Below are 19,890 nucleotides of genomic sequence, written 5' to 3'. Positions count from 1 at the left end.
CCTTCACCAGACCATGGTGCAGACTCCAGGCTGCTGAGCACAGCAGCTGCCCGTGCTGGGATCAAGGTGCCCTGAGGCAGCATGGGGTCCAGATGCAGCCAGGCACTTTGGATGCAGTCGCTAGTCCTAAAGCCAGACTTTCAGCCTGTGATGGCTGTATGTGCCTCCTTAAGAGTGCTTGCAATCAGATCCACTGGGTCCAAATTCCTTCCCACCTGCCCAGATACCAGCTCAGGAAGGCAGTGGGTGCTGTGCAGTCCAAAGGAAAGTCCAGGCACACAGGTAGCTGGCGTAGGGGGATGGGGGTGTCCTTTAATTGCTTAGCATGGTGCTTCTACCCTCCTGCTCTGATTTGGAGCACCTCATGGCTCCCGTGGTCACACAGAGCAGTCCAACAAAGTCAGGATGATGTTGTGTGGAAACTGTAGGCAGTACCTTGGATCTGCTTTGAGCTTCATCCATCTCAAAAAGCTTGTCTCTAAATGGAGTTATTTCAGAGTAGAGGAAAAGCACTCACACTTTTTGCTACATGTGGTGTTACTCAGGCAGAGTAATTATCATGCAAATACTACTTGCATCCAAATAAATTGCTGGGCAAGGGCATGCCCTGTGTCAGTAAGTCAGCCCTACCCTGGGTTACATGATTTTTGAAGATAGTGCTTCCTGGGACAGGCAGCCAGGGCACAAAGAGCATTGGGCTATTGGTGTGACTCCCTTCTGGCAGTCAGCACAGCTTGGCTCAGCCCTGGGGACAGCACCTGTGCCCTGTCAGCAATCCCTCATCCTGCCACCATTCCCAAACCTGCAGCAGCCCCTGGGTGCAGCTGGAGAGGGGTGGTCCCTGCAGGGATACCTCTGCTCCTGCGCACCCTTGCAGCACAGCAGCCAGCCCTGCCCAGTGTGTAAGGTGATGGGGTGTGGGAAATAGGATGCCAAGGGGGTCTGGCCCCTCCAAGTGCCTCCCAATGAAAAGAGTCACAGTAAAAATCATGTTCCCCTGCTTCAGAGAGGACCTCTTGTGAGCATGATGGTGTGCCGCTGGTACACACGTCTTCTGTCCCATAAGGCAGATTTCCAGTACCTAAAGGAGGCCTACAGGAAAGAGGAAGAGAGACTATTTGCAAGGGCACATAGTGATAGGACAAGAGGAAATGGCTTCAATCTGAAATAGGGTAGGTTGAGATTAGATACTAGGAAGAAATTCTTTACTCTGATGGTGGTGGGGCACTGGAACAGGTTGCCCAGAGAAGTTGTGGATGCCCCATCCCTGGAATGTTCAAAACCAGGCTGGACAGGGTTTTGGGCAAACTGGTCTAGTGGAAGGTGTCCCTAGCCATGGCAGCGGGGTTGGAACAGCAACCAAACCAAACCATTTTATGATTGTCTCTGTCCTCATGTCATGGGCAGGTGCTTTTGGCTGCAGGCATGAGGACCACAGAGGATAAGCATGGCCCCATTGCAGCCAGCGGGCTGAGGATGGTCCATGCAGCTGAGCCAGCTGTGGGGAGCCCAAAGTGTTTGGCCTTATCCTGGTGTGACCAGATGACTCATGTCCCCCTGGTGTTCTGAAGAACAACAGGCGGCATTGGCCAGCCAGGGTGGGGCTGAATCACTGTGGCCAGAGCAGCTGTATGCAAAGTGCACCAGGCCATCTCGGATCCGTTCGCAGCAGGAGTGCCGCTGCAGTGAAATCTCTGCGGCCGTGGGCTGGGTGGGAGCAGGAGCAGGGGCTGCAGCTGCGCCACAGCAGGAACAGCATCGGAGCAGCGTGCTGCCTGTTGCAGCGCGGCTGGAGACTTGGCTCTGCCCGAGAGGTTAAAACAATCCCTCCCTGTCCTTCGGGGGGGTTGATTCCCCTGTGAGAAACATCGGCTTGGACAGGAGATTTCCGACTGAAGTGCTGCTTTGCCGCAGTTCCATAGGCGATGGAGAGAGCGAGTCATGATTGATGATTTATTTCCCAGCCCCCCCTTCTGAGCCCAGGCTCTGTGTATGCCATTTGCTGACTTCCCCTTACTCCGCACCCAGACCTTCTTCTGCATCCTGCTGGGGTTTTCTTTGCATTACATACAGGGCAGCTTTTAAATCTGGGTAGTTTCCCTCTGATAGTAATAGTTTAAAAAGACAAACCAACCCAAAACTCTTCCATTTGAGCTGTTTAGTACATCAAACCTGTATCAACCATCACAATTATTTGTAAATTGCTTCTAGGGTTTTCATAATAAATATTATCTCTCAAAGCCTGAAAGAGAAGATGAGAGACCCTGCTCTTCATCTTAAATTTAATAGAAACCTTGATTTTGCTGCGTGGGTGGCTGCACTGGGCAGCACTGAAGAACACCCACAGTTACTAGTTATTCCAGTAAAGCTCCATATTTTCATTTAAAAATAATAAAGTAACTTTCCAGGCCTGGGCTGTGTGTGGGGGAAAGTGTGAAAAATGAACCTACAAGCCTCACATTTTTCATACTAAGCAGCAAATAAACCCCCTACAGATTAATTTTAAAATAAAATCTCGACTTTTTTTATCCACCTTCATGACACTTCAAACTTCACATATGGGGTTTTTTTATTAGTTATTTTCCTCCTTCCTGCCTCTACCCCACCCCACCCCAAAGCTGGCAATAAAAAGGCAGCCATTAATCCACCCATCAAGTGGTTCTGAAAATGTGACCTGTGGCCATGTAGCTGAGATGGATGGTGGTGCCAGGCTGGCTGTGTACATAGCCAGGGAGCAGCCTTCTATATTTAAAAGGCTCATATGATGGTCAGAGCAGAAAATAAGACAAGTGAGTCTGTTAATTAGGAATAGAAAGCCTCAGTCTCTGCAGCTCTGGTACACATCACACTTTCCTCTAGCCCTTGACTTCCTCTCCACCCTGGTTATTCCACCTTTCTTGTTTGTCTTACATTTGATTATGAGGTCTTGGAGCAAAGGCTTCCTTGTCGCAGCAGAGCAGAGTAGTCAGCTGTAATGGCCTTTTCTACTCCCCAGGTCACTTAGAGAGCTACTCAGTGCTTGATTCCTGACTCACATTGATGGAGAGCTAAAAATAGTGGCCTGAAAGACTTAGCAGCTCTGGTCAGCTCCTCTGTCCCTAAGGGCAGTTTCCCAGGGGATCTCATCCACTAATTCTTTAAACAGATAGAAGTTCACTCTTCCAAAGTTCACTTTGCTCCCCACCTGACCTGTGCTCCTCAAGATCATGGACTCACCCAGGGCCTGACTGCTACAGCCCAGACAGCCTCCACTTAACTTCTCTGAGGAGCTCATCAGCACATGCGAGCACCAAGTCCAGCAACAGTTCTCTGGCTGGTTTGTCCACTACCTGGACCGGTAGGTTGTCCTCTAGCTACTCCAGGAGTCTCCTGGATTGCTCTCAGCCAGCTGTACTGCTTTCCCAGTCTGGATGGTTGAAATCTTCCATCTGGATGAAATCATGTGGGTGTGAGGCTTCTGTAGCTGAAGCAAGAAGCCTTATCAACTGATCAGGCAGCTGGAGCAGACCCCACCCACAAGCTGTCCTTTGGTGGTCCCATCCTTGATTTTCATCCACAAGTTCTCAACCTGTTTGTGGCTGTTTCTCAGAGGCAACTCTCCACAATCCATCCATTCCTTAATCTAGAGCACAACAACCCTCCGTCCTTCCCAGCCTGTCTCTTCTGGAAAGCTTGTAGACCTCAACTGTAGTGTTCCAGTTGTGCTACTCATCCCACTGGGTTTCTGGGATAGCAAATAGGTCATAGTTTTCTGACTGCACCATGGTTTCCAGCTCCTCTTGCTTGTTTCCCATGCTGTGTGCATTGGTGTAGAGACACTTCAGCTGGGCTATCACATTTCTTACCTTTTGGGAAGAACCTTCTCCAACTCCCTTGGGATGATTTACAGGTGTAAATTTACCTAAATTTACCTAATTTACAGGTGATGATTTACCTAAAGTGTTGGTGTTTCATGGTTCCTCTCTAACACTCAGATAAACAAATTTTGTAATTTGTGGCTCCATGTGAGACTAAAAGAGTCATATTAAAATTTGGGAGAGAAGGTGTTGCTGTGTTGTGTTTGGCCTGGTATTCAAAGCAGGAAGTGCCCAAGGTCTCAGGAAGCCAGTTTCCACAAATCCAGCCTAATTTTGACAAATTCAGGGCTCTTGGAAACAACAGCCAGCTCTTATATGACCTTAATCACGTGTAAGCATGCAGTGGTGAGACAGGGAAAGGCTGTTTTGGGCTTATCCAGAAAAAGCAACGGCTGGGTTTTGAGTGTTCTCATGGAATGGGGTGGGAGGGAGTATCTCTCCATTGCAGGCTCACTGTAATACTCCAAAATGCTGCAAAGGACTACCAAACCCAGTCGTTCCTTGGGGCAATAATGTACCACACTCACTCCAGCTGCTTGGGTTTGCTCCACAGCTGAGAAACCATTCTGTACCAATCAGGTGGTTTTCCATTAGAGGTCCATTACATTTAATATCATCCATTCGTAAAGCTCTCTGCTTCACCTGCAGCCTTAAGAGCTCTCTTCTCTTTAATAATTCAGTGTCCTTAGATATACACAGTAACAATTTAGCTCCTGTCAGTGGGGAGTTTACCTTCCAAGCAGCAAGCAGAGGTCTCTCAGTGTAATGCTGCCCTTTTCCCTCTGGGATTGGCTTCCCTCAGCAGATACCAGCAGCAGAAATGCAGCTTTCCCTTGGCACTGGAGAGCTGCCATGCCCATCTGCCTTCCTGGAAAAGCCAATCTTAGCAAAGCTGTAGTCCTCCAGAATTGCTGTCTTGCTGTGATTGCTGGTGGAATTCAACATGGGACATCCCAGGGCTTCCCAACAACAGCTGATGTGGGTCTGTGCCATTAGCTGGGGCTTCCTATGGCTGGTGGTGCTGAGCTGATTTATCAGCTGTTGTTCCCTGTGTCCCACAGCTGCTCCTGGCTGTGCCAGGGCCTGGAGTGAAAGAGCCCGTTGTTCCCCACAAGGGGTACAGTCTTACCAGGTATATCATGTCCTCATTAAGAGAGGGCTGCTTATCTCCTAACCTGCAGTGGCGATTGCAGTGTGCCCTTTTTTTATGTCTCCATCCAACTGTACAAAGCAGCCAGGGCCAGAGCCTGGAAACAGGGAGCACACACCCCCACTCCTTCCCTGCAGCTGGCCAAGGACTGGGAGACCTGCACAGCCCCCACACCAGCCTTCTGCCCTGAAACATGGTCATCTGAGGAAATTTAATTAGATAGCAAGGAACAAGCGGAAGGCATGGGGAGTTAAATGGGTGGTTGAAGGAAAGAAAAGTGATGAGTTTTGTTGGTTGTTTTTTTTTTTTTTTAGCCTTCTCCCATGGGCAGTGAAAATGTCCCCTCTTGCTGCTGTACTTGAGAGCACTGGCAGCTGCAGGCATCCCTCTCTAGACCTTTAGCTGTGGCTGCACTGATTTTTAAAAAATTTCTCTTAAATTAACTGGCATCCATATGCCCTGCCCCAGCAGAAGGAAGCCAAGAGGATGAGCGGGAGGAGAGCTGTCTCTGCCCAAGGGCTCGTAGCTCTTCTTTGCAAGGTAACCTGGAGTCAGACCACCTGCCCCAGAAAACATCACACCCCTATGTCAGGGACATCCACCTGCAGTCCCCATTTTCATTTCAGTTATGGCTTTGGAGGGGAGTCTCTTTGTCAAGAGCATTCCTGGGACCTCACTTCTGCCTGTGGGGTTTGCTCTTGATGTGGTGGCCAGGCCTCGCTGAGCTGGGGGGTGGGGACAAAGCCTGGGCTTGCTGGCTGGGTAATGTGGCTCTGGTGGCTGTGACGTCATGGAGGATGTGTCACCAGGGGCATCAGTAGGCAGCCCCAATTCCACCACAGCTGGACTCATGTAGGACTCACGAGATGGTGAGTGCTCATGCAGGGGGAAGGCCAGGCTGGATGGAGGACAGGGTGGATGCCAGGGGGTTCTGAAACAGAGAGAGAGCTGAGCCCCTCAGGAGAGGGCACAGTCCTGCCCTTGGGTCTGGGGGAGAGAGGCCCGGGGCTCCCAGAGATGGCAGGTACCCAGAGAGGCTTTGGGAATGTACTGGGTGCCCCCAGCTCCCTACTCTCTCCCACTCAGACCTGATGAGCCCCCTTTCCTCCTACCTCCTCCAGGCCATGGCTGCATCTGCTCTCTTCCTAGCTTCGCTGGCCAGAAACATCATCCAGCCTGGCCAGAAGCAGCATCACCACATCAGCAGAGCCACAGCCAAAGAGATGCTGGAGCGTGAGCTGCATCTGCACCAGGAGTTGGTTCATCTGCTGCAGGAGATTGAGAATAGCAAGGATGCAGAGGAAGCCAGGCTCTTTTCTGGGTGGCTGTTTTGGACCGCTGTAGTTGCCCTGGTCGCGCTTGCTGTCATCTGCTGGCGGGCCAGGCGAAGAAGGAAGCTTCAGGCATCTCCTCAATCGCTTACAGTCTTCTGTCCTGATCTCCCAGAAGACATCGCTGAGATTGAAATTGGATTAAGTACTTATAAGCGCAATCGCCCAAGGCGCAACAACTTGACCTTGGATTTGCCCCGTTCTTAAGTTTGCCCAGGTTGTCTGGATGGCATCCCTTGCTTCCATTGTGTCAACTGCTTCATTAAGGCTTCTTTGGCTCCATATAGGACTAAAGGAGTAGTATTAAAATTTGGGAAAGCAAGCACTGCTGTGTTGGTTTTGGCCCGGTATTCAAAGCAGGACTTGCATGGCAACTTCTGCTGCAGTAGTTTTCCATCAAGGCTGGGTATTTTCCAGAAAGTGAGACAGAAATGTTGACATCTTCCAGGACCTCCCCTAGTCATTAGTGGTACAGCTGACTCATCGTGTGCCTGCCTCTGTGCCTCTTCCTGTCTCCCTGCACATGTGTACACTGCCGGCATTGCTGGTGCTCCAGGGTGGCTCTGGCCACTTGTGTGGCACATGCCATGCAAGAAGCAAGAACCAACCTGCTCCATCCCTCCTCCCAGCTGTATCTCCAGAAACCTTGCCAGTCCCTCCTCTTCAGGGTTTCTCACCTGACCTCTCTGCTTCTTGTAATCTGGCCCATGAGGGTCCTCTGCACTCTTCAAAGCCCACAGCAGCCACAGCTCCCCTGCCCTTTGCAAACTGTTTTGTAAAGTCCCAAAATGCCTTTGCTGCAGCATCCTCCCCCTGCACCACCACACCTGTGGGCACAGCACAGAAGATCCTCATGCAGATGGCAGTTCATCTGGTGTGTGATGTGGTGGCCAGTGTGTAGGGGACAGATTTTTAAACAAGGCTCAGCAGGTATTTCCAAGCTGTGCTGGCTGCCCTCTGCCTGTGTAATGTTACTCTTATTTTAAACAGGCTTAATTGCACAACCTGCATTTTTCAGAAATTGGAGGATTTTTGCTTTGAGTCTGCATTTTCCAACCCCCTTGTAGCCCTCCCCTTTTGCCTGAGCTCTGATGTGCATCTGTGCCCCCATCTTTGATCCCCGTTAGCCCAAGAGGCAGCTGCCTTGGTTCATCCTTGTCCTTTCCTGTCTTGGAGAATGAAGGAGAGCTTCTCTTCACCTCCAGCTTGGTGGCTTGCAGGCACTAGGTCGTTATCTTAACAAGCAGGCTTATCTGAGGATCTTTTCCATGAGAGCAATGCAAAGGCAACAAGAGGCTGGGTTGTCCCCTAGGCCTTTTCCAATAGTCCTTTCGCTCCCCTTCACTTCCCGCGCCCCTCCTCCTCTTCCCTGTCCTTGGTCTTGGCTCTCAACCAGCGCAGTTCAAGCCGACTTGGGCGCACGGGGCCTGGATGCACGTGCCTGTCCTGTTTACCGGGATAAAAAGGGCCACTGGAGGCAGATGTGCAAATGCAAGCAAAGACGCAGGCAGGCACTGGAAGGCGGACGCAGGGAGAGGTACACGAGCGTAACTGAGTAGAAAAACACGGATGGACGTAGATGTGCAGGCAGCCCCGGGCAACCTGAGCCGTTCCTGAGAGCAAGACAGTACTGAGGCTACGGGAGACACGCAGACAGGGCTTCACGTGCAGGCAGGCACATGGGGACGGGACACTGGCACACTGGCTGAGGATGACACAGAAGGACAGACAGACAAGCAGAGAAAAACCAGGCAGGTAATGAGGGAGCAGGGCAGGAGGAGCTGCAGAGGCCTGTGGTGAGGGGAAGCAGCAGGAGCTGCTGTGCGGGGTGTGCGCCCTAGTGTGTGCCACAGCCCCTCTTCCCAGGAGAAGGGGTGAGCGGCTGGATGAATCTGGCCTTCTCTCTCCTCTCTGGCTGGATCCAGACCGTAGACAGCAGCTGCTTTCACTGCTGGGACCCCACCTGGAGCAGTTATCCTCGTTTATAGACAGTTGCATGCCCTTGGCTGCCTTACAGACTTGTAGGGAAAATTATGGTGAAGGAAGTTTTTTGAATGTTGAATGCTGACCTGCACAAGGCCAAACCCAACAGCCCAGAAATGTGGGCTTATTAATGCCACCGTGCATAATGAGCAGAGAAAGTAAAATCCTTTCTCAGTCAGGAAATTTTGAGACTGTTTCCTGGCTGGAATACTTGCTTGGCAGCTCCAGCCTCTTGATACAGACTTGACACGAATAATCCTTTTCCTCTTGGCTCCTTGATCTCCCTGACCTGTCTCCCCTCCCTCCACCAAGGAGAACAATAAAGTCCCAGTCTTCAACAAGATGGTTTATGGAGCCCCCTTGTAGCAGGGGCTCCAGACTATGTGAGAGGTGCGAGAGGGGCTCCCCGGAGATGTCCTGCCCAGAGCCTGCCTCACACACCTCCTCCTCCTCCTCTTGCTGCTCTGGCATTGCAGATGGGAAACTAAATCCCTGTCACTCGTTCTGAGCCACCAGAGTCTGCTGCAGGTCACTTCCTGGAGACAATGGCTTTATTTCTTGGACCACTGGATGGCTTTTGGCAAGGGAGCCAAATCAGTGAATGGAAATCTCCTCCCTTCAAGCTGCAGTGACATCCTGCTATTGTTGGCACCCCTTGGCAGGTTTGTTCAGCTGCTTTGTACCCGTTGACATCTCCGGGCTTTCATCAGTGCGTCAGCATCACCCTAAGGCACACAGGCTTCCTGACCTAGTGCCCAAGGAAAGCCCTCTTCTCCTGTTTATGGAGGATGCAAAAGTAAAGGAAGCTGAAATGCTACTCAGGAATCCACTCCAGGCTTTAATCACCACTGTCACTGCTAGAAGATGTGGGTAATGTTGAAAAATAATCACTATGCTGTGTAATAGGATGCAGATGTTCAGGTTGTGATCTTTGCAGACACTGTGACCTCCTGGCTACTGGAAGACAAACCCTAATCAAAACTCTGGAACTGAAAAAAAATTTCTGTGCAAGCTTCCAAGAAATCTGGAAGACCTTTGTGTGTGATCAGTAGATGTACAATGGCTCTGAACACAACTTCAGTTAGGCTAGGACAGATCTCTCTGTTGACAGCACAAGAGAGCAGCATAGGGCAGACAGGGTTAACTGTGTCTGGAGATGGTTTGGAAAGGCTGTTGCCTGACAAGAAAATTAAAATTACAAGTGTCTTGTAAGCTGTAGGGTATTAAGGTACATACACACATTTGTACACATACAATATGTGTGCACTCACACCTCCCTGGGGAGGAGTGTGGGCTGATGAAGTCCTTTCCTTTCTGTTCATGGTTGGCCACGTTTGGCCCATGCTGCTCTTTCCCACACAGGAGCTGGCTGTCTGGGAGTTGCCAGTGCAGCTTTGGGAAGAGCAGAGGAAGTAAACTGCCTTCTTCTATGGACCATCATAGTCTCACCATGCCCTGGGAGGCAAAATTGTGCAGACCTCCTTCAGCTTCCATGAATTTTCCTGCAGCTACAAGAGTACTGGCATGGGAGAAGAGGTCGAACTGCAGCCAGTTGTGCCATCCATCCCAGTCTCCTTCTCCCCTCTTCACCTGCCCTCAGCACACCCAGAGGGATCTGCGCTGGGGACTGCTGAGCCACTGTGGACATCAATGCTCTCAGAAGAGGAAGAGGAAGCAGAGAGATGAGGGGATCAGAACTGCATCTTCCTGCGGTGCCCAGGTTCCCAGAAACGAGCACTGCACTGGCCAAAAATATCAGCCAAGCAGCACAGACACTCTCCCTTCCACACACACCTCATTGGTTCAGACAGTTACAGCAAATCCCAAAATAGAGGAGTTAGATAAATACAGAGAAAAGGGTTTACAAATTTCCGAGAGGGTGACAAACAGCAGTGCTCGCTAAGGAGGGGAGCTCTTTTTAACTCAGGGGCTTTTTCTTTCTGAAGATCCTTTCCCCACACAGAATAAAAGATAAGGTACTTTTAAAACAAAGTGCCCCGTAACTTGAAGACTGACTGATAGGAAGTGATGCTGGGGGCTGCACTGAAGCAGAGAGGAAATTTTTGGCAAATACATGCCTGCAAGGCAGAGAACAGCCTGAGCCTCAAGTTTACTTTTTCACAGCTCCAATGCTTTCTGCCTTCTTAAAGCCTGAGAGAGTAGCTATTTAGGAAGCGTGTAGGAAAACAAGTATATGATGTAACTGGATCTGGGAATCAAGTTGCCTGCTTTTTCACCCAGCTCTGCTGAATGCTTCCTGCATTACCTAGCTTTGATGGACTTGCATGGATACAGATCACGGTACCAATATCACTGAAGTCAGCAAGGCACATTCACCTGCCATTTAAAGGCAGCAGCTCGTGGAAAACCTTCCCACAGTGCAAATGACCTATTCTAAAATCAGAATTTTTGATAGTATCTGATCCTCATGCCATACCTGATGAGGATGAGGAAAACCTACTGCCATATGTTGCCTGCTGGGGATGCATCATCCTCTGCCAGAAGGTGCAGGGGTGCCGCTGAGGTTGGGGTGAGGGGGGAGAGGGACTGGACACCATCCTCATTTTACGTCAAATAGGCACTGGGTGCTTGTACACACCCCAGCAGAGAAGCTGACACTCCTTCCTGAGCTCCTGCGCTTCCCATGGCGGGGGCACTGGGCCAGCAGCTGCTGCAACATGTAGAGGGCAGCCCAGGGGGTGCTCGCCCGGCTGAGCTGCAGCTGGGCTTTCAAACCAGACTGGGAGCACTGGGAGTAACGGAGACCCTGCCGGTGCCCCTTTCTGAAAGGAGCATTGTTATTCCACGGAAATGACCTTTGGAGTCCAAATGTATTTATTTAAAATGAAACAACACCAACCCTACCCGCTCTTTAGGCAAAAACAAATTAGCTGTTATTGCTGCACAGCTCTAAATACGCTGTGGTGATCTTCTACACTTCTCTGTGAATGCCTGGTCGGTGAATACACGGGGCTGCCTTAACTCCCAGCTCCTGCTGCTCCCACGCAGGTGAGAATGACAGGAAAACAGTCAGGTCTCCTCCCGCGCTTTGTATTTAATTTCACCTCAGTGAAAAGAACTTGAAATGACCAGAAAAAGAGGAAAGCAGTTGGGTTGGCTTAAAACTGTTGATCAGGAAGCAAAAACCACTGCAAGTCTGAAGTATATTATTTTATATTTTTAAAAAACCACTGTTGGTTCACCAGGGCTCTCCTCTTTCTTCTGGCCCTGCCAGGAGTTGCTGGCTTTTTTCAAGCATCTCCCTTTGCCGTCACTCCAGGAGAAGTTTGCAGGAGCTCTGCTTCATCTGCCTCTTGGCTGGGTAGTGAAAATGAGCCATAAAAAGCAAATTTGGAAATCAATTTCTCTGGCTACATGATTAGTTTGTTTTCTTTTTAGAGCACCTAACTCTTTTCTTGGACCTTTATGTCCACACAGAGCGAATCGCAGAGTTTCCCAGCCAAGTTTGCGGTAGCAAAAATGATGTGTGCTCATATCCTTCTCTACCTCCCTCCTCTTTTACAGTCCCAGCCAAACATGGCTTGTGTTAAAAGTTTGTGACCCTTGCATGGTATTTTCTGAGCCTTTCCAAGCCAAACCCAGAGACTTTGTTTCCAAACAAACTTGAATTTTCCATTGGGAGCTAGATAATCACAGTGCAGAGGAGGACACTAAAACCAGAGCTTGTGCTCTGGAGTTGCATATTTCCATAGCATCCTTCACCCAGGAAAATTCCAGAAGCCTACTGAAGGGTGCTAGCTGTGAGAGGTGGGCGGTCAAGCAACCTGCTTGCCTGGAGGACATTGGTATTTGATCAGTTGGTTGAAGAGGCAGGAGGGGGCTGCCCAGGGCAGCCAGGGGAGGAGGACTGACCCAGGAAAGGGGGCCTGGTATGACCGTGCTGCTGCAATGCAAGCACAAAGCAACGCAGACGTCTCATGCCAGCACTGGAGGGCAAAGCCCCTGCCCCTTGGAGGCACCGGTACTGCCAGTGTCTGCCCTTGGGGCTTCTGCCCCTGTCAGGGGTGCAAGTCAAAGGGGAGCTGTGTGTAGGGGCACAGAGCAGGCAGTGGGTTTCTGCCCCAGCCCTTGCACGACCCTGCGTCCATGGCAGAAGGAGACTTCCCAGCCTGGGCAGACACGCTGTCTCCTCTCTCTAATTGCAGCCTTGTGCATGTCCCAGAGTGGGAGCTGGCTCCTTCCCCTCCATCGCATTGTCTCTTCCCACAGTCCAGCTCCCACGGGGTTCACGGCTTTTCCTCTCCGGCTCGCAGCCCAGCTCTGTCTCACTGGCTCTGTCTTGCCCTTCGCATCTCAGCGTCATCTGCTCTCCCTTCCCCCTCCTATTCATTCAGTTTTCCTTTTTTTAGCCACCACCTTACTGTACTCCCTTATACCATCTTTTGCACAGAAGTCCAAAAAGCAGTGGGGCTGCACCATGGGGACACGAAGGTGGACTGTCTGCTCCAGAGGCTTGCACCCATCTCCTTCACCTTGTTGTCTGTGCTGCTGGGCTACAGAGGTCCTGGCTGTGCCTGCCTGGTGGGGATGAGAGGGCCCAGAGCTCAGCTGGACAATGGCAGCACTGTGCCAGAGAAAGCAGCTCTGTCCGGCTGCCACCGTGGTCCGCATCCACTGAGCACAGGGGAGGGGAAGGGTGTCCCTCCGTGCCCCTGCATGCCACTTGCTGGGGAAAATCAGGGAGAAGATGGAGGGATTGATGCCTGAGAGCAGCGTCACCCCGCCCCCCACACAGTGTGAAGGCTGATGCAGGGAATAGGGTGGCTCTGCATTTGCCAGGCACTGGGGTCACACAGAGCTCGGACATTTGCTCTGCTGCAGCCCCTCAGGGGAACCTTGGGCAGGTCCTTTGGGCCATGCTGGTGCTTTGTGATCCCTGCAAGGCATGGACGCTGCTCAGGCCAGCTGCACAGCTGGGTCCCTGCAGCTCCATGCTTGAGGCGTGGGCTGGGAGTCCAGGCATGGAGCCACATGGTGTGCCCAAAGCCCTGGACCAGCACTGCACACAGGGCCATGAGATGCACCAGTTCAGGGGTCTCTGAGGCAGCGCCCTGCTGTGTGGGTTGGGAAGACCCACAGACTATCCCTGTGTCCCTTGCCCAGGTGGCAGTGGAGGGGAAAGCAGCACAGCTCTGCTTTTGGGGGCCACCAGACAGACCTTCAGATTCTGGATGCACTTCTGGCACCACTGCTGGGCTGCTGTAAAAAGTGACTTTCTCATCCCTGTTGTAATCCATCAGCAGCACCTCACAAAGCAATGAGTTATCAAAAAGGAGCGATTGCAGCATCAAAACAATATTGCTGCCACTGGCAAAGCTGTGGTGGCACATAGCACCCCTGAAGAGGGCAGGAAGAGGGAGCTCCAGCTGCAAGCCAGAAAGGAAAGTTTTTAGTCACAACGTGGTGGCAGTAGGGGCTGGCTGCTTTGCTCTATGCCTTCTCGAAGCCCTGAGAGGGACAGGAGTGGGGAGCAATGCCCACATGAAGGCACTGCTATATGCCGCACCTAGAGAAAGAAAAGGCAGCTCTTTCCAAGCTGCCAGCAAGCTGCAATCACAGCTTGCTTCCTTCTGAGCTGTCTCTAAAGTGTAGTTTGTGCTGAGACAGATGCAACCTTGAACAGAGACTTTCCCATCAGAACTATAAGCCCCCTTCGAACCCTGGCTTGAAAAACACCCAGATTTCTGTTTCTTCCTCTAAGGTTGTCACCATAGAAAGAACCACATGGGCTCCACAAGCCCATGGCAAGAATGAAGGACCTGTTTGGATTTCCCTCCATGCCACAGTTCCTTCCATGCACATTTGTGCACATACATGCCGTGGGCAACATCCCTATTAGAAAGCCTCCCCACAAGATTTCTTTTAGCTCTTAGAGAAAGAGAACATTTCCTTTGCTTCAATTCATGCACTGAATTGAAACTGGGCCTTCCTTCTTCTCCCCTGCAGGGACTAGAAGATCAGGCTGGGGGTTAGGGACCAGGAGGAAGTGCGGGGTCCTGGGTGTTCCATCCTATCCATGGTGGCTGTGGTGGAGCCATCCCCTTGCAGCCGCAGGTGTGCAGGGAAACTCCCTCCTGCAGGGTGAGCACGGCTCATACTGGGACATCCCAGGGCCAGTCCTTCCCTTGGCCTCATCAAAATGAGTCCAAATCCAGCTGGCTTCCCGACAGCAGAGCTAGGAAAGGCCTGAGCAACTGCCAGGATGCAAGCCAGTCACTTTGTGATGGGGACACCTGAAAAGCCTGGTTCCTCAGCTCCTCTGTCTGGGACCAAAGCCCTGAAACAATAGTCTGGCTTCCCAGCAGTCGCTGACCCAAAGGATGCCGTGTGCTGAGGTCGCCAAGCCCACAAGGATTAATGACAGCTAGAGGAAACCGCTCTCCGGACGCCTTGCTGTGGGATTTGGCAATACAATAGCCAGAAGGAGCATGCAGGCTCCTCCACTTTTTCTCAGGGCCTAGGTAAATAATCCCCTTCCATGGGAGCTGTATGGATTCCCATAAAGCTGAATAATAGAAGCAGTTCCCAGGCTTATGGTTAATAATAATTTTTTCCAGGCCACATAATTACTATTATTTTGAGAGTCAGGGACCTGGGAGAGAATGCACAGACACAGTATTTTCCCAATCAGCTCATGGTGAGCAATTTGATTTCACTTAGAAGGACCCAGCTATGAAACAGTAAGTACCCCTTGACCCTCAGGAAAGGAGCACTTGTGGACCCACTGCCCCTGCACTAGCCAGGACTCAGAGCTAAGAGCACATGACAGAAACCACATTTCCACAGCTCATGAATTTGTCTCCAGGTCTTGGATGCCACAAAAATGCTTTGGAAATTGCTGCAGGGCAGAGTGAAGAAGCAAGAGAGGAAGGAATGTGCATAATCAGGCAGGGGAAAGCAAGACAGCTTCTTGCAAGGGCTAGAAAGGAGCATGGTGCAGGACCTTCTGCAGCCAAGATCCAAATATTTTGCATGGCTCATGCAGGAGAATGCAGCAAGAAACTGGTGGACATTTGTTCACAGCTGAACTGGCAATGTTGGAAGCCAGGTCTCTCTGTCTGAGGGTGGCAGGGCAGCTACATGGACCTGCCAACTGGGGGGTTTTCAGCAGGGAGAAAAGGAGGACAGGAATACCAGCAGCTCCAGCACAGGTAGGTGGTGCAGAGCACTGGTTAGACTTCTTGGTTACCAGCAAATTAATTTGCATGGCTGGAGAAAAACATGCTGTGGGCAAAATCCTGCCTTTACAGGTTGGAGCAGCTGCCCTGGCAGCCGGGGTGGGAGCAGCCTCAGACTTCACCTGAGGAGACAGGATGGCTCGAGGCTGTACAGTCCCACCACACAGTGCAGCACATGCCAGTGCAAGGAAACAGGATCCGTGCCCTGCTGCTCACATGTGCCAGAGCCAGCCTGCCTCAGCCAAACCCTGCCCTTGGGGAGCAGCGGGGCCCGGCTGGCGGAGGAGCCAGGCATGGCATGGCATGGAATGGCATGGCATGGCACTGCACACTAACCAGGCACAGCATGACATGGCACACTTACCAGGGCCACGAGTGGCAGGCTGCACCCTGTGGGGGTGCCTGGCACCCTCCCAGCTCTGCCTCAGGAGCCTCCTGTGTTTGCACGCTCCAGGGTAGCACTGGGAGAGGAAAGACAGGATGCAGTTCAGTGAACACCTGGCTGACTTGACAGCTGTGGACACAAAAGGGTGATACTTGAAACATGTTCACAAGGGTGAACAGCATCTGCACAGGCCTGCTTTCTATTGGCTTTTCAGATTAAGGCAGTCTGGCTCGTCTCTTTTTCCAGCAGTGTCTTCACCTTGTTGTCCAGATCTGTCCACCCTTCATGGCAGAGATGGTCTGGGAGAACAACAGCAAGGAGGGAGACAGTCATGGGAGTGAGGGGTTGGAACTAGATGATCTTCAAGGTCCCTTCCAATCCAAACCATTCTATGATTCTATGACACCTGAATCTCCTCTCTCCCAGGCTTCTCGTGGGATGTGGTGTTCACCTCAGCAATTGGAGCCTCCCACTGGTATCTCTTTTCACATACCCCTGCCAAAAGGGTTTTACCTCCTGCATATTGCTTAACTGCTTTCCAGTGCCAGCATCAATTTTGTCTGCTCAGGTTACAGGAGGTTTGCAAGAGCCATTTGAAATATAGGAGCAGCATTTAAAGGGCCCAGGACACAGCTCCAGAGGGTCTACTTGGCCAGCTAAATGTGGAGCCTGGTATGTGCTGGGCTTGCAGAGGAATTCGTGTTCTTGGAGAGTTACAGCAAGACCAGGAAAGGTTACTTTTAGCAGGTTTGAGGTGCAGGCAACCAAGGCAGTTGCCTGAGGCTACACTCAGAGGCAGGGTGTACACACAGCCTCCTCCCTGGCACTAGGAAGAGTATCCTAACTTTGGGAGCCTGCTTTTGGCTGCAGCCTGGTTTCAAGGCAGTTCATGGTAACTGTGGTTCTCAGAGACATGCTATGGAGTGAAGAAATGTTGGCTTTTCTGTTTCCACGTCTGAGTAAAGGGTCCTTCAGCTTCAAAACTTTTCTTGCAAGCAAGCTTATGATTGCTGTGAGGCTTTGGGAGCTGCAATTCCCTCAGCCCTTGCAGCTCTGCCAGTGAAGGGGGAGCCAGGTTCAGAGGTCTACCTTGTGCCCATTGCCAGTCAAATGTATAAAAATAAATACCTCTTCCATGTATTCAGTTCTAGGCCAGAACAGTTGTCATGGGTCCTGTGGGTGAGATTGTGGTTTAAAAGGGAATCTTCTCTACGTAGACCTCCAGGGACTTTCCTGGCATTCTGCCCTCTGTAAACCTTTCTCTGCAGCCCGTGACACTGTCATGGAAATGGGCAATTGAAGTTGCCAGACTGTTGGTGTGGAGCACGGATAACCCCTGTCCTCTGGCTCTCCTGCTGCCCAGGGATGGATGGAGGCAGGTGCTGCAGGAGACATGCCAGTAGGGAAGGGTGAAGCACATGGTGTCCCTGAGCCCAACACTGCATGCATTGCCTTGGGCAGGTAGGGCACAGCCCAGAGGGTGGCAGAACAACCCTTCCCCATGCCAGTTCCTTTGCAGGACAGGACCTGTCTGGACCACTCACTCCTTGCACATTCAGCTGAGCCAGCCAGAAGAGGGGCTACGTTTGACTGGGTGGCAAGGGCTGTGTTTCTCTAGGGGAGGGAGGTGCCAGTAAGATTCAGCTTCTGCCAGAAGTGGTTTGGAGGTGGTACTGCAGGAGGCCAGCACCTTCTACCCAGTTTGAGCTTTGAGGTCAATACCTCACCAGGACACTTGGCCCCTCTGAGCAGCCAGAGGCTGCTCTCAGCAGCTCAGATGACAGTAATATTCCTGTCACCTTCAATTGCTGTTGTATTTGAGCCATTGTATCTGTTGACAATATGCTGTGGGGAGAGCTGAGGTGCTTCCAAAAATGTCTCTTCAGGGCCAGCCTGTGAGTGATATAATTCCTCGGTACCCTGTCAAAGCACCAGCACAAACATCAGCCCAGCACCCTGAGAGGCAGTGGTGGTGGGATGCTGGAGGGAAAGCAGAGAGGGAAAAGACAGAGAAAAAGGTGAGTGGAAGGGTGGAGGCTATAACCCAGACCTTCTTGCTTTTGTCTTTTCAACAGTGCTCACCTCCTGTAGCACTTATGGTGAGAGAGCCCATTTATATTTTGTTTCTATTCTGTTTCTCTCTTTGGGCTTGATAGAAAAAAAAAAAAAAAAAGCCAGCAGATGCAATGGAAAAATGAAGTGAGAACAGCAATCCTCCCAGGTCACCCTCTTTTTCCTTTCCACTGTGCTTGCCAAGCACAACCCATTTCGGTCTCTGCTGACAATGCTCCGTGCTGCACTATGGTGTGTCCCAGCCCTCTGGGGCATGAACTGAAAGAGAAACTCCTGGCAGCCCCCAGGAAATGCTGCAGTGAGGAACTCATATAACCTCCACAAGGCTCCTACCCTGACACAAAAGCTGTGCAGTGTCACTGTCCTGAGATATGTGTCAGGGAATTTTCTGAGGGTTGCAAATGGCCTAGGAAGACACCATGTCCCGTGTCTGAACTAAGGCCCAGCTACCTCCCTGAGTGCGTGGAAAATGGCAGGGCAGCCTGTGATGAGGTTTTTGACAAGCCCCAGGAGGGTTGTAGACCAGTCTGTCATTGTTAATCAAAAAGATTTTTTTTTCTCTCCACCTGTCCACAGCCCCCTTGACACGGAACTGCTTGTTTTCAGGTCTGTCCCAAAGAAGAGCTCCAAAATATAAAATGCTCCCTGGGAGCATAATCCAAGGCAGAGCCCCAGGCAATATCATGTTCAGATGCCTGATCCCTTGCACTTGGTTTTGAAGAGACTAAATTGGAATTCTCTTCAGCAAAGTGCCCTTTGACCTGTGGCCTGCAGACCCTCTATTCTGAAAGGCAATTAGGGAGAGCAAGCCTTTTACTGGCCACTTTAAATTCACTGTATGGGGCCTGCATCTTCAAAGGGAGAAAATCATGGGAAGATCTATAGTCAGAGAAGTTGAAAGCCACCAGTCCAAGAAACTGGAGGCACTTACAGGAGAGATTGCTGTGCTGGCTGTGGTTTATCTTTTTGTTCCCACAGGACAAGTTTTGCCTGCATTTAGAAAGCACTGCAGGACCTGGTTCCTCTTACAGTCCTTCCTTAAGCATTGACTACGGAATAAATAGAGGATGTTTTCCTTCCCTGAATATCTATTTCCTTCCTAAATAAACCATGCGTGAGTCTGTTTGGGTTTTTTAAAGTTTTTGTTTTGTTGTTGTTGTTGATTTTTTTAATGGAAGAAACACAAACCAATAGGGATCTTACAAAGCTTTTAATAGCTGTATTTGGTCCCTTGGTACCATGAGGAACAGGGAAATCACTGAACGCAGAATAAGACCTTGGGATCAGCTAACCCATCCTCCTCTCCAAGGCAGGATTAACTAAACCTAGCCCATGCCTGACAGATGCTTTTTGACATGTATTTAACAGCCCTGCAACCTTCCAGCCTACTCAGGAAGTGATTCACTCACCTTATTATTTAGAGAATGTTGATGGTATTGATGTGGGTCTTCTTACTGTGTTTAAGGCACCTAAGTTTGATTTTTCCCCAGTGGGAAAAGAGAACAGGTTCTTTTTTTTCCCCTTGGCTTTTGCAGTGACCTTCCACCTGATTGAAGCCTGTTGCAGTGGCTCCTCACAGTCTCCTCCAGGCTGGATGAAAACACAGCCCATGCTTTCTCACCTCCTGCCACAGTCAGAGTGGGGGAGGCAACTGAGCAACCCTTTGTGCAATTCTTTCAGTGTCTGTGATGGTGGTGATAGAGAGGGAGTGGATAAAATTCGGACTGGTCAAATGCCATCTGTGCTCTGTACTCACAGAGCTCAGCTGAGAGCAGTTCTCGTGCATCAGCACTGGGGTGCCTTCTTCGAACCACCCAAAGGCCTGAAGCTGTCATTCTGCAAAACTGCCCTTGTTCTCATGAGTCACTGGACAAAGGAGCTGCTGGATTTGGACTCTGTTACCTGGCCTGAA

General features: G+C 50.9%; 1 long non-coding RNA gene across 1 annotated transcript; it reads left to right on the top strand.

Moving 5' to 3' along the window:
* The first annotated feature begins 1,308 nt into the window (after positions 1-1,308).
* On the top strand, positions 1,309-18,060 carry LOC116439227. Its single transcript, XR_004238101.1, has 2 exons — positions 1,309-5,876; positions 6,129-18,060. It is a non-coding gene; the product is annotated as an uncharacterized LOC116439227 (long non-coding RNA).
* Positions 18,061-19,890: the final 1,830 nt, after the last annotated feature.

This window comes from Corvus moneduloides, chromosome 2, assembly GCF_009650955.1.
Source record: "Corvus moneduloides isolate bCorMon1 chromosome 2, bCorMon1.pri, whole genome shotgun sequence".
Lineage (NCBI taxonomy): Eukaryota > Metazoa > Chordata > Aves > Passeriformes > Corvidae > Corvus > Corvus moneduloides.
The sequence above is the reverse complement of the archived record's forward strand: the minus strand, read 5'-3'. Positions and strand labels throughout refer to the sequence as shown.